General features: G+C 38.1%; 1 protein-coding gene across 3 annotated transcripts in view; it reads left to right on the plus strand.

Annotated features, from left to right (window-relative positions):
• C4H2orf76 (chromosome 4 C2orf76 homolog) overlaps nt 1–19,464 on the plus strand; it is a 79,353-nt gene that overhangs the window by 26,434 nt on the left and 33,455 nt on the right. The window lies entirely within an intron of this gene.

The following is a 19,464-nucleotide window of genomic DNA, read 5'->3' on the forward strand; positions in this document are numbered from 1 at the left end:
GATTTATGTTCTTAAAGAATTTACATAATAAATATTAAATCAGAGAATGAAGTGAAAAGCATGGTTAAGGTAATATGAAACTTCTTAAATGTGGCTTTCAAAATAAAATAGTCTGAAGTACAGTATTAAACCTGAATCAATTGCAGAGACATTTCAAATTATACTTGTCACATATAGTTTCCCTTTCTCATATTCTTTAAAGTTCAAAAATACTATATATATAATTTTGATAAATTTTGAATAAAGTGATTTGTTGAAATGCCCATTTTGTTAAATATCACTGTGGGGGCTAAAATACCCTAAATATTATTTTGCTTTACTCACCTCTACATTTATTTTAAGGTGAGGAAAAGGTACAGAACAGTAGCATTGTGACAGACTGTTGAAAATGCCCCAACCAGATGAATGCATATCTAAAAATCTGTTGCTTTTTGCTTAGGAGTGAATCTTTAACTCTGTTTTCAGACATGTTACAATCAAGTATTTGTTGTCAATCAGCAAGTAGAATATTATGTTTATATATTTATATATATGTGTATATATATATATATATATACATATATATATATTTGTAAATTCTATGAGAATTGTAAAATTCTCAATTAGATATTGAGAAATTTAGAAAAGTAAATTTAGATTTTTGGTAAGGAGTTAAGTTTCCAGAAAGGAGAGAGGAAGTAATATACATAGATCCTATGTATTTTGTTATTCATAATATTATGAATATTCAAGAGGGTCATTGTAATAATAATAGGTGGCTCAGTGGATAAAGAGGCCTGGAGATGGAACATTTTGGGTTCAAATCTAGCCTCATTTACTTCCTAGCTGTGTGTCCCTGGGCAAGTTACTTAAGCCCAATTACCTAACCCTTATTGCACTTCTGACTTGGCACCAGTACTTAGTAGCAATTCTAAGATGAACAATAAGGGGTTTAGAAAAGAAAAGATTTGGGGGCAGGGGTGGGGGAGAGGCAGCTAGGTGGCTCAGGGATTGAGAGCCAGGCCCAGAGATGGGAGGTCCTAGGTTCAAATCTGGCCTCAGACACTTCCTAGCTGTGTGACCCTGGGCAAGTCACTTGACCCCCATTGCCTAGCTGTTACTACTCTTCTGCCTTGGAACCAATACATAGTATTGATTCCGAAATGGAGGTAAGGGTTTAAAAAACAAACAAATGAACAACAACAACAAAAAAAACAACAGGGAGTTTCCCATAATAGGAAAGAAAGTTATAGGCACAAACCACACTTCCTCAAACAAAAAACAAACTCCAATTATTTTTGTTTGACTTTAAAATGCATTTTATGATGTTTTTCATTAGTAGCTCTTTCCAAGGTCACTAATATCTGCTCATTTGATAAATTTAATGACTTTCCTCTAAGCGACATCTTGGCAGTTTTGGGCACTAATGATTTCCCCTTCTTCATTTCTTCTCTTTTTCCTGTCATCTTGTCCTTTGTATGCCTCTTTCTTACTGCTATGTACTGTTTTCTGACTTTACTTCTTTTAAAACATTTTCTTTTTTATTATTAAATTAAGCATCAGTAAACAAGCATTTCAGTATAGAAAAAAGAAAGAGACTGTATAAGAAACTGAATTACTGTTTTGTAATTTGCTTTTTAAGAAGCATATATACATATTGAATTTGACAAGGTAGTAATACCACCCACTCCATTTGTTTATGTCAATTCCCTTCTGCATTTTTTGTTTTCTTTTGTGCATCAAAATATGTTATTGAGGATCTTTTTTTCCAAGTGTGTATCTGTTACTGTTTATTAATATGCTGTCCCAACCTTCTTCTGAGTATGGTCTATGTAGTCAAGAAATCAGTATGTTGGACAGTTTCATTTTGTATTTATGTATCCATTTTTTCCCCTTTACTGCTGCCCTTCATATACTTTTATGTCCCAGCCAAATTTGACTATCCTCATTTTCTCATATATTTTCCAGCTGATTGCCCCCTACAGTTATTCCTATTCTCTTTTAATCTCTATCTACTAGTTCCTGCTCATGTTCCCCCCATCCTTAAAACCTTTACTTGACCTATGATCCCCTCTACACTTCTCCTACCTGTCACTGTCAAACTCCTAGGAAAAGCTGTTTACATTTAAGATCAAGGAACTATAGATTGATGACTGGAAAGGACATCAATGGTCATTTTATTCAGTTCCCTTACAGATGAGGAAAGTGCTGTCTGGGAACTTCAGCTTCTCATTGCCTTCATTTTTTCTTATATTCACTTCTCAACCAACCCCTTACAGTTTGTTTCCCAGCTTCTTCACTTGAGAGGACGGAAAGTGCTCTTTCAGAAGTCATCAATAATCCGTTAATTACTAAGGTCATTGGTTCTTTTTCAGTCTATGTTCTTCTCAACATCTTTAGGTTGGGGGAAGTGCTTTGCAAATATTTAATTTAATCCAACAACCATGCAAGTTAGGTGCTGTTATAATCCCCACTTTATAGTTGAGGAACAGAGGCATAGATCGGTTAAACTGCCTGCCCGGGGGTAATATAGGTTCTAAGTATCTGAGACCAGATTTGAACATAAGTCTTCTTGACATTGGGCTCAACTATCTGTATGCTGGGTCACCAAGCTGCTTTTCTTGCTCCATTGATCATCTTTTCTGCCTGTATTCTCTCTCCTCTCTGGGTTTTCCTATTATCATTCTAACTCCTTCCTGTTCAACTGCTGCTTTTCATCATCATCTATGTCATGCTCTCTACCCATGGCTTATTCCAAGACTCTATCCTGGACTCTCTTCTCTGAACTTTATGATCCATTGTCCTCTTTTTTGGCGATTTCTATTAGTTCTATTAGTTATCTATGTATCCAGCCTTGGTCTCTTCTGAGGCTTCATTCTGCTTCACTAACTTCCTCGGGGTGTAAAGGGTGAAATTATGGCTGAGACTGAATGTATAATTAATTTAGGTCACCAAGGATTTTATTTATAAAATGAAATAAAATATAAATTAAAAACCCAAATAAAATACCCAAGTCAGCTGCCAAATTTTATGGTGATTTAATTGATATAGTAGAGAAAATTAAAGAAGAAGGGAGAAGAAAAGAGAGAAGGATTTCTCCCTTCCCCCGCCTGGCTAGTACCAGGTGGGAAGACTAGAAGATCTAGAAAGTAAGGGTTTGGAGTGTGAAGGAGGAAGGAATCAAGCTGAACTCCAAAAGGGGATCAGCTGAGATGCCTGAACCTGAATCGGGTCAAGGACAAAACTTACCGCCAAAACCCAGACAAATAACTGCCACCACTCCCAAATGTCAGAACCCCTAGCACGCTGCCAGCCAGAGTCGCTTCTCCAGGAAAAGAGTGAAAGAGGCAGGTAGTAACGTGCCTTATATGGACATTTTAGCACTTTTCTGCATCTCATCTGTACCAATGAGAACTTAGCTTGACTTAGGACAGCCCAGAGGTCTGTCCTTTTTTTTTTTGCACATGTCTGTTGAAGGCCATCTCCTCAGATAATTAAATCTTGAGTTTGATGCAGACCTTCAAAATCTTGTTAAACTGAGTAGGGTGGAGAATGTAGAGTTTCCAAGACCTGATTCTGTTATTCTAAGTATTTCCATTGTTATTGATCAGGAAATGGCTAAATTAGATCTTCTAAAGAATGGTCTGATTAGGGTGGTATAGTTTTAAAATTCACAGGGGGCAATTTGAACTATCTTTTAGCATTCTCAAACTCATCATGTCTTAAATGGCATTTGCCATCTCTTCCCCATCCTCTAACTTCCCTGTTTCTAGTTAGCATATCGCTACCCTTCCATTCATCCAGGTTCTTATTCTCAGTCATTTTTAACTTCTCTCACAAGTCGTGTTGGTTCTGTCTTTATAGCTTTTCTCACTTCTCTTTCATTCTTTCCACTCACATGGCCAATACATTTGTTTAGGCCCTTATACCTCTCACCAGGGCTTTAGCTGTAGCTACCTAACTGGCTTCCTTATATCCAGGCTCTGTCCTCTCTAATTCATCCTCCAAATAGTTTATCAGTTTATGCAATGAGACACTGGTGTGACCATGCTACTCCTCTGGTTAAAAATCTCTGGTGGCTCTGTTTCCTTTGACAAACCTTGTGAAGAAGGGACTCCCCTCCCTCTACTTCCAGCACCACTTCCAGTAGGACCAGCAAGCCAGTCTAGCTAAAGCAACCAGGTTGCTTTAGAAAGAAGGAATAGGAATCAGCATATGCTACATGGATCAAATCATTGCCACCATCTCACATCATCTACCCTTAGACCATAGTGTAGGTAGCCCAGGACCCAGTCAAGGGAAGCCAAGGGAATTGCTTTCTTGTTTCCCCATATCCCCATGTTCACCAATCCTACTTTCAGCTTGGCCCACACACTATCACTGAGGGTAGCAGGGGCCCAACATCCCTACCACCACCAGAGTCTTTCTCTTTTTCTCTTTTCTCTTTCAGTAAGGAGATCATCCTACACTCAGTACATAGATAAGAGTCACCTAGATATGGCAGAAATAAACATCACATACTTGATGCAAGCCATTGCATGTTTATCCCTGCTCTTTATAATGGTTGAGATAGTCTTATTTTTGAAACTATATTTTGGTGCTTTTATGTCAACTCCAAATATATAGTAAATCTTTTTATAAATGTTACATTTTTTAAACCTTAACTTCTATCTCAGTATTCATTCTAAAGCAGAGGAGCAGTAAGGGCTAGGCAACTGAGGTTAAGTAACTTGCCCAGGATCATAGAGCTAGGAAGTTTCTGAAACCAAATGTGAAGCCACATCTTCCTGACTCCTGATGCTCTATCTACTGTGCTACCTTGCTGTCCCCAATAATACTTGTTAGAAATGAGAACTTCCTTTCTTAAGTGTACCTCCTCAGTTTTCATCTCCCAATCCACTTTTTCTTCTTAACCCTTTTATATTCTCCTTGATTGTCCTTGATGTTGCTTCTACAACAGTTCAGAAATAGAATTTGGACCAGCAATTAGGCTTGGAGGTTGTTACTAAATTTTCTTCAGTGTCTTCTAAATTTTGTGAAATTTCCTTTCCCCAACTTCAACTTCTGACTTTTCCCACTATTCCAAACCCCTCCATGTCTCCTTATTTGGTCTGTCTCTTTCTCAACTTCTTTTCCTACAACATTTTCCCACAGAAGCCAGAGGTGATTTTGCAATCCTTCTTACATGAACTTTTCCATAGCACTCTGGTTAGGCAGTCAGTAAACATTTATTAATCACCTGTTGTGTGCCAGTCACTGTGCTAAGTATTGGGGATCCAAGAAGAGGCAAAGGTTAATCCTTGCATTCAAGGAACTTACCATCCAAGGGGAGGGGGTAGAAAGCACGAGAATAAATATGTACAAACAGGCCATATTACAGAATGAATAGGAAGTAATTAATAGAAGGAAGGCTGTATATCCAAGAGGGGTGGGAAAGGCTTCCTGTAAAAGATGAAATTTTAGTTGGGACTTAAAGGCAACCAGGGAAGCCAGGAGGCAGAGATGAGAAGAGAGAGCTTTTCATGGATGGGAGATAGCCAGAGAAAATGCCCAAAGTTGTGAGATGGAGTGTATTTTGTTTGTGGAACTACCAGAACACCAATGTTACTGTATCAAAGAGTATTTGACTTGGAATAATATGTAAGAAGATTGGAAAAGTAGGAGCGGGATAAACTCTGAAGGGCTTTGAATAGCAAGTGGAGCATTTTGTGTTTGATCCTAGAGGCAATTGGGAGCTACTAGAGTTTATTGAGTAGGGGATGACATTTGGAACTGTGCTTTAGGAAAATCACCAGAGTGGTGGCAGTGTCAGAGGAGAGAAGGGGGCATGTTTGAGAGTTGCTGCAAAGGTGAAATTGGCAGTCTTTGGCAAGAGGTTAGTTTTGGGGGCTGGCAGATCCTGAGGACTCAAGTATAATACTTAGGTTGTGAACCTGAGGAGTGAGAGGATGGTTTTGCCCTCTGCAGTAATGGGGAATGTCAGAAGTGTGGAGGAGTCAGGGAGGAAAATAATGAGTTCTGTTTTGGACATGTTGATTTTAAGATACCTACTTAATGACCAGTTCAAGATGTTTGGAAGTCAGTTGGAGATGCAAGATCAGAGGTCAGCAGATAAGAGCTTTTGAGAATTAGCATGGAGATGCTAATTGAATCCATGGTAGTTGATAAGATCAGCAAGTGAAGGAGTATAGAAGAAGAAAAGAGGACCCAGAACACTGATGATTAGAGGGCATAATTTGGATGAGGATCCAGCAAAAGGAAAAGAAGTGGCAGTCAGATAGGTGGGAGGAAAATCAGGAGATTGTGTGGTGTCCTAAAAACCTATGGAGAAGAGAATATCAAAGAAGAGAGTGATGTTAAAGTAAGTGTTAAAGACTGTGGAGTAAAGACCATTGGATTTGGCATTTCAGAAATCATTGGTAACTTTGGAGAGTGCTGGTTTGTTGGAATTGTGAGGTCAGAAACCAAATTGTAAGGGGTTTAGAAGAGAATGAAAGATTATGTTTCTGAGCAAGAAAAGCAATGTTGCTTTGATTTAACTGTAATTGTATTACATAGGGGAAGAAGCATCAAGGTAGGCAGATTGGCTCTTGTGAGGTGGCAAGATACTATATTGATAAATCACAAGGTAGAGGTTACTACTTTTTAATAGCAGTGGTGTTCTATAGGATTTGAATTTGGCATTTAAGACATAAAATGATAGTGATGCTCCTTCCTTCCATCCCTCCTTCCCTTCTTCCCTCCCTCCCTTCCTTTATCTTTTCCAAGAATTATACTTGAACTTGGGTCAAAGCTTTGTTGTTCCTAGATGCTTTACTTAGAGATGTTTTTTTCCTCTTGGCTTTTAGCTTAAGCATTCTTATCATAATATCTCTTTGTGATGAAATTCTTATTTTGTTTGCTCAACATACTTTCTAAACCATATGACTGCTGTTTGCTTCTGAATTTCCGCCTCTCTTGGTACACAGCCCAAGATCTTCAATTTGGTATTCCTTACCATTGAACACTACGCACAGGAGTGGTAGGTCCTCTCCTTGCTCCAAGCTCTGTGACCAGGAACTGGAAAGTGGGCACAAATGCTTCCATGTGGTAATTCTTCCTGTGTAGTGCCCCATTATGGGTGTGGGGACCCTGCTGCAGGGCCTCTCCTATGTGCTAGAGTGTTTCATATTCATAGCATGCCCCTGGCCAGACCCCATCCTAGTGTTCACAGACTTCTCTCTGTCTTCCTATGTAGAACTGAGATAGAAAAATGGTTCACTGTGCCTTTTTCTTGGATTTCCCCATTAGGATTCAATCTAGTGTGTTTGGTAGATCTGTTTGGAGGATTTCTGAAGAGGAGAGAGGGTTGTTGTTCACTATCCTGGTTCCTGATACTCCACCATCTTGGATCCATACCCAATAGATAGTAATTTCAATTCAATACTACTTTTTTTTAAAAACCCTTACCTTCTGTCCTAGTAACAATTCTAAGACAGAAAGGCAAAGGCTAGGCACAGAGTATTAAGTGACTTTCTCAGGATCATACAGCTAGAATGTGCCAGAGATGAGATTTGAACCCACGTCCTCCTAACTCTAGGCCTGGTACCCTATCCACTGTGCTACTTTAGCTGTCCCTCATTAAACATTTCTGAAGTACATAGTACATATAAGATACAGTACTAGAGGATGGAAAGAAAAATGAAGAAAGAACACATATTGTTGAACAAAAGTGAAGGAAAATGATACAGTTGAATTGGGTCCATTACAAACTCATGTCCTCACCGATTCTAGAAAATCCTACTACCCCCCTCCCTCATCAACTCGCTTTTGCACTTTCCATGGCATCAATTCCAAACTTTTATATCCTTCCTCAAACTTCTCATGACTCTCCTTCCTCTCACCCTTTCAGCTGAAAACATTACCTCCTATGTTTCAGAAAAAAAAAAAACTGAGGCCATTCTAAATTTCCTCTCGTCTCCTATTGCTCATATATCTTCTGCCACTATCTCCTTCCTCACTCCATTTCATACGATGAGGTGACCTTATTTCTTGCCGAGGCTATCTCCTCCAGCTGTTCAAGCAATCTCATTCCATCTCATCTCCTCCAATAGATTGTCCCTTCTTGTCATCCCTACTACATCACTTATCTTCCTTATCTCTTCCTGGCTATTGACTCATTCTCTACTACCTACAACCTTGTACATGTTTCCTCATCCTCATTAAACCCTTAGATGATCTTTCCATCCCAGTGAACTATTGTCCTATACCTCTTCTATCTTTCAAAAAGCTGGTCTTCTTCACCTTTCACTTCTTTTTTTTTTAAGCCCTTACCTTCTGTCTTAGAATAAATACTGTGTATTGGTTCCAAGGCAGAAGAATGGTAAGGGCTCGGTAATGGGGGTTAAGGGTCTTGCTAAGAAGCTAGGAAGTGTCTGAGGCCAGATTTGAACCTAGGACTTCCTATCTCTGGGTCTCACTCTCAATTTACTGAGCCACTTAGCTGCCTCTCTTTCTTTAAAAAAAAAAATTCTGTTTCAAATTTTCTCTTTCCCTGTGTTCTTCTACCTACTGAGTGTATAATTGAAAATCTGTTACCTTAAAAAAAGAACTACATTTCCCAGGAGCCCACTGACTTCCTGTCATTACATACTTCCTGTAGAGAGGGGATAAATATTGAATGGGTAGTCCTGCTCTTTTTCTTGGGTTTGCAGCCAGCATGGTGGTGGTGGGTAAGCTAAGTGTAGGGATTTTAAATGGGCTAATCAGCCATGGGCACATGTTCTTTATTTTGTATCCTCTTTATTCCTTGATTTCTAATGATCATTTAATAAATCTCCTAAAAATATAACATTTTTATTATTGAGACTAATTTTAATTTTTACAGTTTTTGGCAACCACAAAGGGTTGCATGGCTGAGTTATGAGGTATGTGAATCAATTGGCAAGGGAAATAAAAAAATATTTTAAAAATACAAATAAAAGAGAAAAGATCACTTCTGAATGAAACATAGACTATCAAAGTCTTATGTGTAAAAATTCTAAGTAAATGAAGATAAATCTAAAGGTCCCAAAACTTTCTCCTCACATGGTATGCATGAGACCCCTAACTGTTGGACATTCTTTTCTTTTCTTTCTTTCTTTTTTTTATTAAACCCTTACCTTCTGTCTTGGAGTCAATACTGTGTATTGGCGCCAAGGCAGAAGAGTGGTAAGGGTTAGACAATGGGGGTCAAGTGACTTGCCCAGGGTCACACAGGTGGGAAGTGTCTGAGGCCAGATTTGAACCTAGGACCTCTCATCTGTAGGCCTGGCTCTCAATCCACCGAGCCACCCAGCTACCCCCTCATTCTTTTCTTTTAATGTCTGGATCCCCCACAAACTTGCTGGGGAGGCATTTACTATGTAAACTAAAGGCCACAATAATTTGAGGCCCAAATGGCTCTATGTCATTGTAAGTGCCTGGGGAATCTTTAAATTTACTTCCTGTACTTCTGTCAGAGAGCCAGGAGATGAAAGAGCCTCCCACCTTTGCAATACCTGCAGATATACCAGAGTCTCTTTGGGCCACATCTTCTTCCGATGTAGGCTTACTTAAATCAGCTGTTCCTTTGCAGATTAAAACTAAATCTAGCCCACCTCCTTCCATTTCTCAGTACCCTCTCTCAAAGTAGGCAATCAAGGGTATTACCCTGGTAATAAACTCACCAATCCACCAGGGCATCATAATTCCCTGTAAATCTGAATACAGTACACCCATCTTGCCCGCTAAAAAAACAAAATTGGAGCCTGATGGCGAGCACCTCTATAGATTTGTACAGGATTTGAGAGCTGTGAACAATCACATTGTAAAGAGACATAGTAGTTTCTAACATAAATACTATTATTTCTTCTATTCCTAGCACAGCTACATACTTTACAGTAGTGGACTTGTGTTCAGCCTTCTTTTCTATACCCATACATGAGGATTCCAGGCATATCTTTGCTTTCACCTAGAAGGGCTCTCATATACATGGGTTTGTCTGCCCCAGGGGTTGGTGGAAAGCCCCAATTTATTTGCATTAATTTTGAGTCAAGACACAGATAATATAAAATTTAAAAATGGCAAATTAATCGCATATGTAGGTGATCTACTCTTGGTTTCAACAGACGCATAAGCATGTCAAGAAGATAGTAAACATCTTCTTTTGGAACTGCATAAAAGCGGACATAAGATCTCAAAGGATGAAGTTCAGTGATCCCCAAAGTAGAATATTGGGTTCATTCTGACTGCTGATACCTGTTCTATTTTTCCCAAGCGAATTGAAAATATTCAAAAATTGAGTGCTCTTACCACTAAGAAACAGTTAAGAGCAGTTTTAGAAACAACAAGGTTTTGTTGACAATGGATCCCTTGCTATGGGCAAATTACTAAGCCCCTTATAGCACTGATAAGGGATTCAATCCCTGAACCACTTAAATTAGAGTCAGAACACCTGTCATCTCTGTCATATCTAAAACAGGCTCTCCTGTCTGCCCTTGCTCTAGGCATCCCAGATTATAACAAGCCATTTACTTTGTATGCACATGAGTGGAGAGAGGTAGCTTCAAGTGTTTTAACTCAAACTTTGGGACCTTCTCAGTTGATTATTATTTGGCCTACCTGGACCTAGTAGCTTCAGAAACATCACCATGCCTTAGCAGGTGTAGCTTCCATAGCTTTACCAGTGACAAAAACTGTTGATCTAGTATTGGGATGCCCATTATATCACTTTAAAACACTGTGCAACTCTTAACCCTGCCACCTTGCTTCCAGATTTACCAACTTCAGGAGAATCGTTACACAGTTGCAAAACACTAGTGTCTGTGGCAGAAAAGCCTCGAGATAATCTCTTGGACACTCCCTTAGACAACCCAGATCTGGTCTTATTTACTGATTTATTTTATGAGGGATGGCATATGCTACACTGGAGCTGTTGTAGTCACAGAATTTGCCACTGAGTGGTCAGCTTCACTGCCCTCAAATACTAGTGCTCAAGGTGCAGAACTCATAGCCCTGAAACACGCCTGTATAATTGCCAAGGATAAAAAGGCAACAATTTATACAGATATGCTTTATCTAGATTATCTAGATATGCTTTTGGCATTTGTCATTCAGTTGGTATGCTGTGGCTCCAGAAAGGATTTTTAACCTCATCTGGAAAATCTAGTTAATGCAGAAAATATTAATAAAGTTCTTTCTGCTCTCCAGCTGCCCGAAACACTAACTGTAGTTCATTGCTCTGCTCATACAGGTGACACTGTCTCTAGGGGAAATGACAGGGCAGATACCGCTGCAAAGCTAGTAGCCATAGAAGGGCCTAAATTAATTTTAAATTTATAGCCACTGATGACTTAAATTGGTCACTTTCCTATAATGAAAAGGAATGGAAAAATGAAAGCAAAAACTCAAAGCAAAACAGAATAATGGCCTTATTCCTTAGAAGTTTCTATCACCAAATTTGCCAATCTGTTCATAAAAATGGTCACTTTGATACCCAGGGCATCATGGACTCTGTTAAGAGAGTATGGATAGCCCCTGGTATAACTACTATAGCCTCTAAAGTGTGTACAGCACGCTCTGCCTGACAGGCATATAACCAACATGCCTTTTGTGGCAAAGCTTTTGGTAGGTGTCCTCTGGCTTACATACTTTTTGAGCACCTGCAGATAGATTTAATAACAATGCCAAAGGCTAGACATTATAAATTTTGTCTAGTCATAGTAGATCAACTGACCAGATGGCCAGAAGCATTTCCTGCTGCCTGAGCCACAGCAGCTTTTGTTGCTAAGTTGCCTTTTTTTAAAATTCTTTATTTATTTATTTGTTTTTTGATACAATGCTCACTTTATTTCCCTCCCTCCCCTCCACCCACCCTTCCCGCAGCCAAAGCTCAATTTCATTGGGTGTTACTTGTGGCCCCGATCAGAACCTGTTTCAATGATGTTCTTTGCACTAGGATGTTCATTTAGAGTCTACGTCCCCAATCATATCCCTTCGACCCATGTATTCAAGGAGTTGTTTTTCTTCAGAGTTTTTACTCCTACAGTGTTTCCTCTGAATGTGGATAGTGGTTTTTTTCACAGATTCCTCCAAGTTGTTCAGGATCACTGCATTGCCACTAATGGAGAAGTCCATTACATTCAATTGTACCACAGTGTATCAGTCTCTGTGTACAATGTTCTCTTGGTTTTGCTCCTCTCACTCTGCATCAATTCCTGGAGGTTATTCCAGTCCCCATGGAATTCCTCCACTTTATTATTCCTTTTAGCTCAATAGTATTCCATCACCAACAGATACTACAATTTATTCATCCATTCCCCAGTTGAAGGGCATCCCCTCATTTTCCAATTTTTTGCCACCATAAAGAACACAGCTATGAATATTTTTGTACATGTCTTTTTTCTTATTATCTCTTTGGAGTACAACAGTTTTTAGTGCCCTTTGGGCATAGTTTCAAATTGCCTTCCAGAATGGTTGGATCAATTCATAACTCCACCAGCAATGCATTAATGTCCCGATTTTGCCACATCCCCTCCAACATTCACTACTTTCCTATGCTGTCATGTTAGCCAATCTGCTAGGAGTGATATGGTACCTCACAGTTGTTTTAATTTGTACTTCTCTGATTATTAGAGATTTAGAGCACTTTTTCATATGCTTATTAATAGTTTTGATTTCTTTTACTAAAAATTGCCTATTCCTGTCCCTTGCCCATTTATCAATTGGAGAATGGCTTGATTTTTTGTAAAATTGGTTCAGTTCTTTATAAATTTGAGTAATTAGACCTTTGTCAGAGGTTTTTGTAAGGAAGATTGTTTCCCAATTTGTTGCTTCCCTTCTAATTTTGGATGCATTAGTTTTTTTTTTTTTTTTGTACTAGACCTTTTTAATTTGATGTAATCAAAATTATTGATTTTACATTTTGTGATTTTTCTACTTCTTGCTTGGTTTTAAAGTCTTTCCTTTCCCAAAGATCTGACATGTATACTATTCTGTGTTCCCCTAATTTGCTTATAGTTTCCTTTTTTATATTTAGGTCATTCACCCATTCTGAGTTTATCTTGGTGTAGGGTGTGAGATGTTGATCCAAACCTAATCTCTCCCATACTGTCTTCCAATTTTCCCAGCAGTTTTTATCAAATATTGGGTTTTGGTCCCCAAAACTGGGATCTTTGGGCTTATCATAGACTGTCTTGCTGAGTTCATTTACCCCTAGTCTATTCCACTGATCCTCCTTTCTGTCTCTTAGCCAGTACCAAATTGTTTTGATGACCACTGCTTTATAGTATAGTTTGAAATCTGGAACTGCAAATCCTCCTTCCTTTGCATTTTATTTCATTATTTCCCTGGATATCCTTGATCTTTTGTTCTTCCAAATGAACATTATTATGGTTTTTTCTAATTCAGTAAAAAAGTTTTTTGGTAATTCAATGGGTATGGCACTAAATAAGTAAATTAATTTGGGTAGGATTGTCATTTTTATTATGTAAGCTTGTCCTACCCATGAGCAATCAATGTTTCTCCGGTTGTTGAGATCAAGTTTTAATTGTGTGGAGAGTGTTTTGTAGTTGTGTTCATATAGTTCCTGTGTTTGTCTCGGCAGATAGATTCCTAAGTATTTTATATTGTCTAGGGTGATTTTAAATGGAATTTCTCTTTTTAATTCTTGCTGCTGAAATGGGTTGGAGATATATAGAAATACTGATGACTCATTTGCTAAAGTTGTTGATTATTTCGACTAGCTTTTTGGTTGATTCTCTAGGATTCTTTAAGTAGACCATCATATCATCCGCAGAGAGTGATAGCTTGGTCTCCTCATTTCCAATTTTAATGCCTTCAATTTATTTTTCTTCTCTAATTGCTACTGCTAGTGTTTCTAGTACCATGTTAAATAATAGAGGTGATAATGGGCATCCTTGTTTCACTTCTGATCTTATTGGGAAGGCTTCTAGTTTATCCCCATTGCAGATGATGTTTGCTGATGATTTTAGATATTATACTGTTTATTATTTTTAGGAAAGACCATTCTATTCCTATACTTTGTAGTGTTTTCAATAGGAATGGGTGTTGTATTTTATCAAGGGCTTTTATTGCATCTATTGGGATAATCATGTGATTTTTGTCAGTTTGCTTGTTGATATGGTCAATTATGTGGATGGTTTTCCTGATATTGAACCATCTTTGTATTCCTGGTATGAATCCTACCTGGTCATAGTGAATAACCCTTGTGATTACTTGCTTGAGTCTTTTTGCTAGTATCCTATTTAAGATTTTTGCATCTATATTTATTAGGGAGATTGGTCTATAGTTTTCTTTCTCTGTTTTTGACCTGCCTGGTTTTGGGATCAGTACCATATTCGTGTCGTAAAATGAATTTGGTAGAACTCCTTTGCTTATTCTGTCAAATAGTTTGTATAATATTGGCATTAGTTGTTCTTTGAATGTTTGATAGAATTCATTTATGTATCCATCTGGACCTGGGGATTTTTTCTTAGGGAGTTCTTTGATGGCTTGTTCAATTTCTTTTTATTTCTTCCTCTGTTAGTATATTTTTGTAAGTAATCATCCATATCACCTAGATTGCTTGATTTGTTGCCATATAATTGGGCATAATTTTTCATGCTTTAATTTCCTCTTTATTAGAGATGAGGTTTCCCTTTTCATCTTGGATACTGTCAATGTGGTTTTCTTCTTTCCTTTTTTGAATTAGACTGACCAGTAATTTGTCTATTTTATTTGTTTTTTCAAAGTACCAGCTTCTCATCTTATTTATTAAATCAATAGTTCTTTGACTTTCAATTTTAATTAATTTCTTCTTTGATTTTTAGGATCTCTAATTTAGTCTTCATCTGAGGATTTTTAATTTGTTCACTTTCTAGTTTTTTTAATTTGCATTCCCAATTCATTGACCTCAGCTCTCCCTAATTTTTCAATATATGAACTCAAGGATATACATTTCCCCCTGAATACTGCTTTGGCTGCATCCCATAGTTTTTGAAAGGATGTCTCATCATTGTCATTTTCTTCAATGAAATTATTAATTGTTTCTATGATTTGTTCTTTGACTAACCAGTTTTAGAGAATTGTATTGTTTAATTTCTAATTAATTTTTGATTTACCTCTCCATGTACCCTTATTAGTTATTATTTTCATTGCATCATGATCTGAGACGATGGCATTTATTATTTCTGCTCTTTTGCACTTGTTTGCAATGTTTTTATGCCCTAATACATGGTCAGTTTTTGTGAATGTACCATGTGCTGCTGAAAAGAAGGTGTATTCCTTTTTGTCCCTATTTATTTTTCTCCACATATCTACTAACTCTAATTTTTCCAAGATTTCATTCACTTCTCTTACCTCTTTCTTATTTATATTTTGGTTTGAATTATCTAGTTCTGATAGAGGAAGGTTCAGGTCTCCCACTAGTATAGTTTTTCTATTTCATCTTTGAGCTCCACTAGTTTCTCCTTTAGAAATTTGGATACTATGCCATTTGGTGCATATGTGTTGAGTACAGATATTTCCTCATTGTCTATACTGCTTTTTATCAGGATGTAATTACCTTCCCTATCTCTTTTAACTAGATTTATTTTTATTTTGGCTTTGTCAGATGTTATGATTGAGACTCCTGCCTTCTTTTTATCAGTTGATGGCCAATAGATTTGGCTCTACCCTCTTACTTTCAACCTATGCCTATCTACGTTCCTCGTGTGTTTCTTGCAGACAGCATATGGTAGGATTTTGGATTCTAATCCACTCTGCTATTCACTTGTATTTTATGGATGAGTTCATTCCATTCCCATTCAGTTATGATTACCAGCTGTGTATTTCCCACCATTTTGATTTCTACTCCTAGTCCTGCCTTTTCTTCTTTCACTATTTCCTTCTACACCAATGTTTGTTTTTAATCAGTCCCTGTAGTTCCCACCCTTATTTTACTTCCCTTTCTATCCTTCTCATTACCCCCCTTATTTTCTTTGCAGTCTTTTTAGAACTACCCCTCCACCCTCTCCCTCCCTTATATTGCTTCCCTCCCCACCAGTCCATTTGTTACCCTTCTGCTCCCCTAGAAGGCGTGAATCTATTCTCTGCTCCAATGGATTGTATTTTTCTTCCTTCTTTGGGTCAATTTCAATGCACATAAGAGTTGCGTAGTTCCTGTCTCCAACCTCTTTACCCTTCCAGTGTATTAATGTTCTTCCCCCTCCCACCATGAGATTCTTTGTGACATATAAATTTAACCCCTTTTGTTTTTTTTCCCATTTCTTTTAGAATTAACCTCTTTTTTTAGCTCTAGTTGTGTCTGTGTGTGTGTGTATATACACACACACACACACACACACATGTATATGTACTTATGCATACATATATCTACATACCAATTTTTGTCTTGTTATTTCATCCTATATAGTTTGTCACTATTCCCTCTTAAGTGTAATTCTTCTACCTGCCCAGGTGATAACAACAGTTTTTCATAGTTACCAATGACCTCTTTTCTTATAGGGATACATATCATTTTAACTTACTGAGTCTCTTTAAAAAAAAAAAAGGGTTTTTTTGTTGTTTTGTTTTGATTTTCTTTTTTTCCCCTCCTTTTTAATTACCTTTTGATTATTCTCTTGAGTTCCGTGTTTGGACATCAAACTTTCTGTTCAGATTTGTTCTTTTCTTCACAAATTCTTGTAATTCTTCTATTTTGTTGAATGTCCATACTTTCCCCTCTAAGAATATAGTCAGTTTTGCTGGGTAGTTGATTCTTGGTTGTAGACCTAGTTCCCTTGCTTTCTGGTATGCCTTTCACTCCTTCAGTGTGGATGCAGCCAGATCCTGTGTTATCCTCACTGTGGTTCCATGGTATCTGAATGACTTCTTCTTGGCAGCTTGTAATATTTTTTCATTGGTCTGATAATTTTTGAATTTGTGTATTATATTCCTGGATGTTGTCCATTGGGGATTAGGTACAGGAGGTGATCTGTGGATTCTTTCAATCCCCACTTTTCCCTCTTATTCTAGAATATTGGGGCTGTTTTCTTGAATAATTTCCTGTAGTTATTGTGTCCAGGCTTTTTCTTTTGTCATGGTCTTCTGGTAGACCAGTGATTGTTAAATTGTCTCTCCTCGAATGATTTTCTAAATCCTGTTTTGTGAATGAGATGCTTCATATTTTCCTCAATTTTTTTCATTCTTTTGGTTTTGTTTTATTGTGTCCTGCTGCCTTGTGAGGTCACTTAATTCTAGTTGTTGTATTCTGGTTCTTAGAGACTGGATTTCATTCCTGGCTTTTTGGTCATCCTTCTCCTTCTTGTCTGATTTTCTTTGGAGGTCATCTTTCATCTTCTTTGCCTCACCTCTCATCTCCTTTGCCTCACCTTTCATCTTCCTTGCCTCATCTTTCATCTCCTTTGTCTCATTTTTTTAAGCTGGTTTATTTTGGCTTTCAAGACACTATTTTCTGTTTCCAGATGACTTATTTTAGTTTTTAAGTTCTTTTCCAATTGTATTCAGCCTCTTTTAATTGTGTTTTGAATTGCATTTTGAGTTCTTCCAAAGCCTGTACCCAATTCTCTGGGATTTCTGATTTATCGTTTGCTGATCCCTCCCCGTCTGTTCTGTTTGCTCTTTGCTCGTTGCCTGTACAGAAGCTGTCTATTGTAATTTCCTTCTGCTTTTTCTATTGTTTGCTCATATTTACCCCTTCTTTGCTCCCCATGTTTGTTTGTGGTTTTGCTCCTCTCATTTTTTTGTTTTGGGGAATTTCTGTCAGTCTCCTCTCTTGGAGCTTTGTCAGAACATTTTTCCCTCCAGTCTTTGGGTGAGGGGTGTTGGAGTTTGAGCTTCCCTGTCCTCTGGAGGCTTTTGATTGGATTAAATTAAAGTCCAGCAGTCTGTGAGGCAGGTGTGTTGGATTTGGGGCTTCACTGACCTCTGAAGACTTTTGATGGGATTTAGTTCAGCTGAGTTGGGTTGGATGTGCCCTGAGGCTAAAACCTCCTGGAAGGCTGGAGCAATATGGAGGGTCTTAGTTGCTGTGACCAGGCCTCCTGCTCTTTGCTCCCTCTCCAGCTCTTTCCCTGCCACCTGTTTTTGACACTCTGAGCCTGGCACAGCTCTGCATGCAAGGTACTCCCTCTAGACCAGCGCCTCTGCCTACCCAGAGGTTCCTGTTGCCACTGGAGGCTTTGCACTCTAGGTGTCGGGGGTCAGGGGTCCTGGGACCTTCCCTCTGCCTTCCCCTTAAACCTGACTATTCTTGGATTCTGGCTTTTGGGGGCCATTCTTTTTTGATTGAGTCCAGAAGGAGGGTTCCTTGGCTCTTTCCTGTTTTTAGGTTTGATTTTCCATCCCCTAGGATCATTCAGTTTGTGATCAGTAAGAAGGGTTTTCATAGGTCTGAACTTCTGCTGATTCTAAGCTGCCATCTTGACTCTGCCTCCTTAAGGTACTTTTAAAAGGGATTATTCATTGCTTTGGCCTGCAAGCACTTATTGATTCAGATAGGGGAAGTCATTTTATTGATTCTGTTCAAACTCAGATATATTCTTGTTTGGGGATAACTCCCAAATTCCATGTACCATATCATCCCCAGAGCTAAGGCCAAATTGAAAGAATGAACAGAGGACTTAAAACTATGATTGGAATATATCTAAAACCATCAGCTAATATCATCTGCAATGGGGATAAACTAGATGCATTCCCAATAAGATCAGGAGTGAAACAAGGATGCCCATTATCACCTCTACTATTTGACATTGTACTAGAAACACTAGCAGTAGCAATTAGAGAAGAAAGAGAAATTGAAGGCATCAAAATAGGCAAGGAGGAGACCAAGTTATCACTCTTTGCAGATGACATGATGGTCTACTTAAAGAATCCTAGAGATTCAACCAAAAAGCTAATTGAAATAATCAACAACTTTAGCAAAGTTGCAGGATACAAAATAAACCTACATAAATCATCAGCTTTTCTATATATCTCCAACACAGCTCAGCAGCAAGAACTAGAAAGAGAAATCCCATTCAAAATCACCTTAGACAAAATAAAATACCTAGGAATCTACCTCCCGAGACAAACACAGGAACTATATGAATACAACTACAAAACACTCTCCACACAACTAAAACTAGACTTGAGCAATTGGAAAAACATTAACTGCTCATGGATAGGACGAGCCAATATAATAAAAATGACCATCCTACCCAAACTTATTTATCTATTTAGTGCCATACCCATTGAACTACCAAAATACTTCTTCACTGATTTAGAAAAAACCATAACAAAGTTCATTTGGAAGAACAAAAGATCAAGGATATCCAGGGAAATAATGAAAAAAAACACATATGATGGGGGCCTTGCAGTCCCTCACCTTAAACTATATTACAAAGCAGCAGTCATCAAAACAATTTGGTACTGGCTAAGAAACAGAAAGGAAGATCAGTGGAATAGACTGGGGGAAAGCGACCTCAGCAAGACAGTATACGATAAACC

This window comes from Monodelphis domestica, chromosome 4 (genome assembly GCF_027887165.1).
Source record: "Monodelphis domestica isolate mMonDom1 chromosome 4, mMonDom1.pri, whole genome shotgun sequence".
Taxonomy (NCBI): Eukaryota; Metazoa; Chordata; class Mammalia; order Didelphimorphia; family Didelphidae; genus Monodelphis; species Monodelphis domestica.